This window comes from Pyxicephalus adspersus, chromosome 2 (assembly GCF_032062135.1).
Source record: "Pyxicephalus adspersus chromosome 2, UCB_Pads_2.0, whole genome shotgun sequence".
NCBI lineage: Eukaryota > Metazoa > Chordata > Amphibia > Anura > Pyxicephalidae > Pyxicephalus > Pyxicephalus adspersus.
In genome coordinates this window covers 5,709,746-5,717,279 of record NC_092859.1, presented here as the reverse complement: position 1 = coordinate 5,717,279, position 7,534 = coordinate 5,709,746, and the positions used below count along the sequence as shown (strand labels likewise).

Here is a 7,534-nt window from a genome sequence, read left to right as displayed (position 1 = left end):
TCTGTATTTCTGTAAAAAAAATACAGATATTTCATTCTGATACCACTTGCTATCTATCAAAATACACAGAAAAATTTCTGTAAAAAAATACAGATAATTATTTTTGATACCACTTGCTATCTATCCAAAAGGACAGAAAATGTATGTATTTCTCTACTAAAAAATCAAATATTTAATTATGAATCACACAGCTCCATTACAAATGATATAGGCCTCAAAGTACATAAAGGCAGAGGGCCCACTGCTTAAGCTTGGATACCCAGTAGCCCAGTGGGTCCTTGCTTTGCAGGTTGCAGATGTCCCATGCAGAGCTCTGGTATTCCTGCACCATGACCATTAGTACCGCTGCTGAATGTCATTGGCAATTGCTGCACGACTGGCAGCTTGCTTCTGCTGAAAAAAAGCCTGCATAGTGTGGCTTAGGCGACCTCTACTGCTGCTGCCACTCATGCCGCCTAAAGCAGTTGTTTGGCTCCCATGGATGGTAGAACTGCCATAGGGATCCCTGCTGCTGCTGCTGCTGCCAGCTGGAAAGGCTGAGCACAAGTCCCTTACAAGCACTTCTTGGTAGTGCTGCATTTTAGGTCCCCTGTATTGGGGCAAGATCAGTTGTCGTATCTCAGGCTTGTAACGTGGATCCAGTAATGTTGCAATCCAATGGTTGTCAGTCTTTGTTTTTATGTGTTGTTTGCGTGGATCTTTGGCTATGCACACCTGCATGAAGGCTGTCATGTCAAACTACCCACAGCTGGGGTAATTCTGGACCCACACTCCTGTGTGTCGAACAGCAGCACAGGGTCGTCCTCCTCCTCCGCCTGGTCTTGCCATCCACGGAACATGCCACCTTGTGTTTGGGTGGATGGATGCCATGTACCCTCAATATCCTCCTCTGCCCCTTCCTCCCCTTCTCTCATGCCTGCAATGTCCTCCTCATCCTCTTCCTGGATTTGTGGTGCACTATGTATAGTAGGCACGCATGTCTGGGATGATGTTTGAAACTTCATCTCTTGATGCAGCGTTTGCTCTGTATCGTGTCCGAGATCCACCATCATCTGTTCCAGCAGGCATATGATGGGGATGGTGTCACTGACACAGGCCTGATCTCTGCTGATCATCCTGGTGGGCTCTTCAAAAGGTGACAATACAGTGCACAAGTCCTCAGTTTGCAGCCACTCCACAGGGCTGAAGAAAGGTAGTGTAGGTATATGTCTGAAACTAACAGACTCGTAATCCACCACCACTTTCTGTTGTTCAGCCAGCCGCTGCAGCATGTACAAGGTGGAATTCCAATGTGTGGCCACATCTCAAATTAACCGGTGCACTGGCTGGTTGAGATTTCGCTGTAAATCCACCAATCTGGCACTGGCTGTGTACGACCGGAGGAAAAGTGCTGACAACTTTCTGGCCTTCAGGACCAGCGGCTGGAGGCCTGGGTAATTCCTAAGGAAGCGCTGTACTATCAGGTTCATTATGTGAGCCAGGCATGGTACGACCTTGCTTGGCTGAAGTCTGTTAGGAGATAGCCATATGTCCTCCTGCTCCCGCAAGGCACCTAGGATGGCTGCGTCTGTGTGGCTGAGGGAACCCAGGCTTCACAACCTCAGGACTGTGTGGCAACATCTGAATTGTGCACCGAAATAGCAAACTGCAGGTTGTTGCTGGCGGTGAACAGATGCTCAAGGGTGAACAGGGGTTGAGGCACAAGATTCAATGGAGGAGGTAGCAGAGAAGGTTGAGGAGCAAATTGTACGGCGATGTGCTCTTGCCAGAGGTAGGTATGCAGGCTTTGCTGCAGCTTCATCTTCCTCTGCTGCCACCAAAGTTACCCAGTGAGCTTAATATGAAATATATCTTCCCACTCCATGCTTGCTCGACCAACTGTTGGTTGTCAGGTGCACCTTGCCAGAGTGCTGCAGGGCCATAGACACATTGCTCTGCAAGCGTTCCTGCAAAGCAGGAACACATTTTTCTGCAAAATACTGTGGCTTAGGCATAACATACGTGCAGAGGAATGCGTAACAGAACGCATTGGAGTCCACCAGCCGGTAACGGAGGAGCTTTAACGCAATCAGCTGTGGAATTGCCGCATTGATTAGCTTTGTTTTGGAGTCATTTGGTCCATTTCCTCTTGCACTCCAGCATCTGGGGGATGGAAGGTTGGATGCTGCTAATGCTAACCACAGAAACATTGGATGATGGGGTAGAAGTTGTGTGGGATGGCAGTGATGCCTGGTCCTGGCTGCTAGCAATGCGACAAACAGCAGCCGATCTGCGTTTGAGCTCCTGCTTACCGCTGGTGGAGCCTGAAAAAGGTAATGCTCGGCTACATGCCACATTCAAATTGTGGGCAGCAGCATGGGTAACTTTGGTGGCAGAAGGAGGAAAGGCAGCAGAGGTAGATCGAGCAGTTTGAGCTTGGGCGGAGGTGGTTGCACAGAGCTCTGTGCTTTGACCAGTTGTTCCCGCCAGGTTACTGGGTGATGGCTTTTTAAATGAGTGCTCATGCAACTTGTTCCAAGTTTGTTTGGGTTTTAGCGTCATTTCAAGTGTTGAGCACACAGTTTACAGATGACCATAGTGTTGTCATCACTATGGACATTAAAAAATGCCCACACTGGCGAACATTTAACTGGGCCAAAAGGTGCTCTGGAGCTGGTGCTCATGGTGGCAGTCCACGGTTGTTGAGGCACAGCTAGGGTGACAGCTTCCCACGATTTATGTCTATGACTTGCCTCACTGGTACTTGAAGAATGCAGAGTGTGGATAGCTTTTACCCTGATCCTCCCTCTTCCTCCCTCTCCCCCTTTGAGGGCGCTCTGCAACCTCCTCCTCCTTTTCTTCCTGCCTATGATGATCTCCTTGGTCGCCCCATGTCGGATCAAGGACATCATCATCATCATCATTATCAGATAAGACAGTTTCCCTAAATGTGCCAAAAGGAAGAAGCGGCCTTTTAGAGACAGTTTGAATTGGCACGTCTGGCTCAGAGTGTTCTGGTGAAAAGTAACTAGGGGGAAAGCCTGTGAACTGACTCTCTTCATCAGATGACTGAAACAACTGAGCATCTTCAAAAAATGCTTGTAGATGTGGCTTGACACCCTGCAAAATACTTTGTAGCTAATATGATATATGTATATCAATTTTTACAGTAAGTGGATTTTTTGATGGGGGGGGTTGACACAAAAAATGCAAGTGCACTGTGTGTTGTATGCAGCACTTTGCTTCAGTGGTGACGCTTGTAATATGCAGCACAGTATACAAACTATATACTGCAGTATACACTGCGTCTGTGTGTCTGTCTCTCAGTACAAGTGTGATACTGTGCACGCAGTCAGCGAGGGGACCCTGCCGACGGGTGTGTGTATGTAACACACTGACTGACGATCTATCTATCTATCTAGCTAACAGTTAAACACTCTACCTGTCTGAGTACAGTAGATTTCAGGACTGCACCAATACAGTACAATCCAACAATCTATCTGACTAATAGTGTGAGTGTGACACAGTCTAACAAAGTAAAGCACTTTTTTTCACTTTGACAAAGCAAGCCAAGCAGCACAGAAAGGTAGTGATGCTAGCAAATCTGTCAGGAGTGGTAAATGCAGGCACACCTTGGCCTTATATAGGCCAATGGCTGCCTGTGTGGCATGCAGTGACAGACACCCAATCGGCTGCCTGCCACAACAAACATGGAGGAGGGCATCCCTGCTCTAATTGGAGGGCCCTAGGCATCACGGGGGAGGTCCTTAGGCATTGTGGGAGGGTCAAATTCGGGTATTCAAATTCAGCAAAATTTGAACGGTCATATTCGGTTCGAACATTGGGATGAACAACAACACTAGTCACTTACATTGGCAAGGGGTGGCTTGGTTATAACTCCTTGTGTTCCATTCCTCTGTGATCCATTTTTTTAGGCAGAATTAAAGGAATCCGTAATCATGACATCCCATTGAAAGTCCCCAAAGCAAATCACCCCCAGCTGAGAGGTAGCAGTCAATACAAGTTCTGCCCCTTCTAGCTATCCAAGAGGATGTTATGTCTGCACATTTTCTGTACTTCAGGTTATGGATATGATTTGAGCTTGCCTCAGAATTTGTTTTGAGAGGAACAAGGAAATTTAGCTTTAAGGATTTTGCATTTCCTTAGAGGAAAACATCTTTCAGGCCTCACTTGTCATCCATGGAATTCCTGCATCTCAAGTTCACCTATAGTCATCTTTGATCATAAGCTATATTGGGCAGGGTCATCAACTTCTCTATCATTGTCCTGACATCCCCCTGATTATTATGTTGGCACTATGCCAGTTGCAGGTTAACATACTTTCCAAGACCTCCCTTTTCCCAAATGTTCTTGTAGTGGTCAGTGTTCCATCCTACATTCTAAAATGGCACCAATAAGTATGGTAAAATGCCAGTGTGTAGAGTAGGGAAACTTCCACCTGGTATAAATGAGAAGACTGACACTTGACAAGTGTCTAGAGGTCACTTGACATTTCATACGTATTCAAATATTATCAGTCTTGACCTGAAGGTGTGCAAAAGATGCCAAGTCTCTTCTGGAGTTAGGAAATCCAGTACATCTTTGGAGCAAACTTACATCTAGCCAATTGTTTCCATTTGTAACCAAAACAAATGCTCATGTCAGTTTAGTTAGAAAATTCTGAATTTGGGCTTTGTTATATGAGCAAGCTGTGTTCACAGAACCTGGAAGCCTGCAGCAGCTCATGAAACAGGTTATTTAGCTCTTAAACAGAAAGGTAGATTTTAATTTTTCATGGCACCCATCTGTTCAAACCAATTCAAATATCTCTTACCAGAGACATCCACTTCCAGGAATATGAAAGCATCCAATGTGAACTGAAACTTGTCTGGCACAGCCCTTGGAGTGATGAAAGCAGAGGAGTCATCTATTATACCATCCACCATTAGATGAAGGGTTTTTGTCTCCAATTGGAGAAGTCAAAGTACACACACACACACACACACACTTTAGTATAGGGTTAGGTGAAAAAGCTTAACCCATCCAGTTTGCATTTGTCTGTGCCATCAGAGATATTCATTCCTCTGCTTGTAATGATAGTTGCAAAACCAAAAGTTTGTGAATTTTAGCCCCGGACAAAGATTTTGAAAAGCCTTTGATAGGAAAATACTTGTCAAACAGTGAATGTTTAATCTTGGGAAATCCATATCTACTGTACTGTAGAGAACAAAAGTTCACTAATCGTCCAAATGGGACCTTTTTTGTCAAAAGCTTCCACATACTTATGGATGACAAATGTCATTTAGGCAAGCGTGTATGGCATTTCTCTAGCCTCAAGTGTTGTCCTCATTAGGATAAAGGTTTCTGCTCAATAAGCATATTTAAACAGAAGCCTTTATGACCACCATAAGACACACGTTAATTTGGTTTTAACTTGAAATGTGATGCGAGAACCCTCAAACCCTTTTTTGAGAGGCAACAAATACATCATGCCATCTGTAAATGAAAGTCAGTAGACCAGATTAAATGACATTTCTTTAATTTTCAACAGAGCGGACATAGCGAGACTTCAGAGGCTTTCGGATAAGCGCTACACACATTAGGAAAACAAGAAGACTGAGGCATCCGGCAGCCACTATTACCCAGAGCTCCGCAGAGGTAAAATTTTCATTTGTCACTGCCATTTTACTCTGTTTTGGCCCAATCACAAGCAGAGGTCCCAAAGTGGTCACAGTTTGTTCATTTTCAATGATGGGTTCTGTAAGAGAAAAGGCATTGAGCGGGTCAACAGACATCTCCAGATTTCATTAGTTAGGAGCTTGCAGTCTATTCACAGCTTCAACTCATGTGTATTAGAGTCCTATTGCATTATATACCTTCAAGGCATTTATAAAGGAGATTATGAGTTCAATAGATTAGAGAAGAGGCTGTGTTTCGGTTGCCCTCTAAACCCTTTGATCTTTCCCTTGTTGCAAGGAAGACTCTTCAATGGTGACCCTGATAGCAATATTAAGCAGTCAGGTTGTAACTTTCTACTGTGTAGCCACCTATGTCAGACCAGCATTTAGAAATCTGTATCATGACATCACATTGAAAGAGCCCCCCTGACAAACTCTCCAAGGTTGGGGCAGCAGTCAACATATCAGATTCTGACCCTTCTTGCAATTGAGATAATGCTCTTTACAAAGGATGCTAGCTTAGAAGTTAAGGGTTTAGGACTTTTGTGTCAATAACTCCTATGGTGGTTACTGGACTGTCTTGAAGCAGTGTTATGATATTTTGTATTTCAGGCCTGTTTAAGATTTGAGCTTGCCTACTTGGCATCTGACAATTCGCAATCATCATCCTATAGACATAAAGCCTCAATTGCCATCAGTGTGTCAAGATGACCCATAGCCATTTTCAATTTAAGCTTTTTGGGGCAGGGTCCTCTGCCCTGTATCAGTGTATTTGTCAACTTAAACCCCTATTTAATGTACATCACTGTTGGTTATAAATAATAACAGCAATAATTAGTTATAAATAATAATAGCAGGTTAAAAACATACCTTCCAAGGACTCTCTTTTCCCACGTGCTCTTGGTCTTCCAAGTGCCATTGTTCCACCTGGCCTCATATAATTGACATTAGAGCAAGTGCTCGTCTCACAACATTGGCAGACACTGGCAGGGCCTTCCACTGCAGACCAGCTAGAGAGAACATGAGATGTTAGTGGTCTATTTTTTTTTTTGAAACAAAGTACCCTTAAAGAAGGTAAAATCTGGTGAAGAGGATGGTGGCCTTTTAAGCAATATTCCTACATCAGTAGGGTTATGTGAAGCTGGGTTTTATTAAGCCTGGGAGCTGGATACATTTACTGCCATTCAGTGGTGGAGAATCAAATACATTCTCTTTTGTAGCAGCATCATAAAATTAACAATATAGTCAATGGTCCCCCCTTATTTGTACCTCAATGTTCATGTCAGCTTACTATTAGGCAAGGCTCGTGTACCCTCATTTACTGTCCCAGTAACCAGTGTCCTAGACTGAACAAGGGAATATAGTTCTCCATAAAAATGCATTTTGATATTAAAAGTAATGTGTACGTGAAGACATAAAACCCCTTTTGTATTTCTGCCAATATGTTTTTCAGAGGACCTACTTAAAGAACCTAGTTATGTAGGAGCTCCCAACCAATTAGCTTTGTTTTAAACCAGTTCTATGTTAAGAATTGAACCTCTAAATGTCTCCATATTTTCAGGAAATGCAGATTCTGGTCCAGTATCTCCAAGACTGCTTCTTGCAGTCTCACCCGTTTGTAGCTTTGTTAAATGAGCAGGCTTTGTTCATGAATCTGGGACCTGGGTGGTTGCAGCAGCTCTCAAAAAACAGGTTATGTAGATCTGGAATAGAAAGGTAGTTTTAATTTTCTTCAAGGAAACCCATCTGTTGCAACCAATTCAGATTACCCTTACCAGAGACACATCTACTGCCAGGAATCTGAAGGCATCCACTGTGAACTGTAACTTGTCGGGCACGACCCTTGGAGCAAGGAAGGCTGAAGAGGCGTCCTCTTG

The 7,534-nt window shown here is 44.0% G+C and overlaps 1 pseudogene; it reads right to left on the bottom strand.

Moving 5' to 3' along the window:
* Nucleotides 1-5,516: 5,516 nt before the first annotated feature.
* LOC140322271 (zona pellucida sperm-binding protein 3-like) overlaps nucleotides 5,517-7,534 on the bottom strand; it is an 8,991-nt pseudogene continuing 6,973 nt past the window's right edge.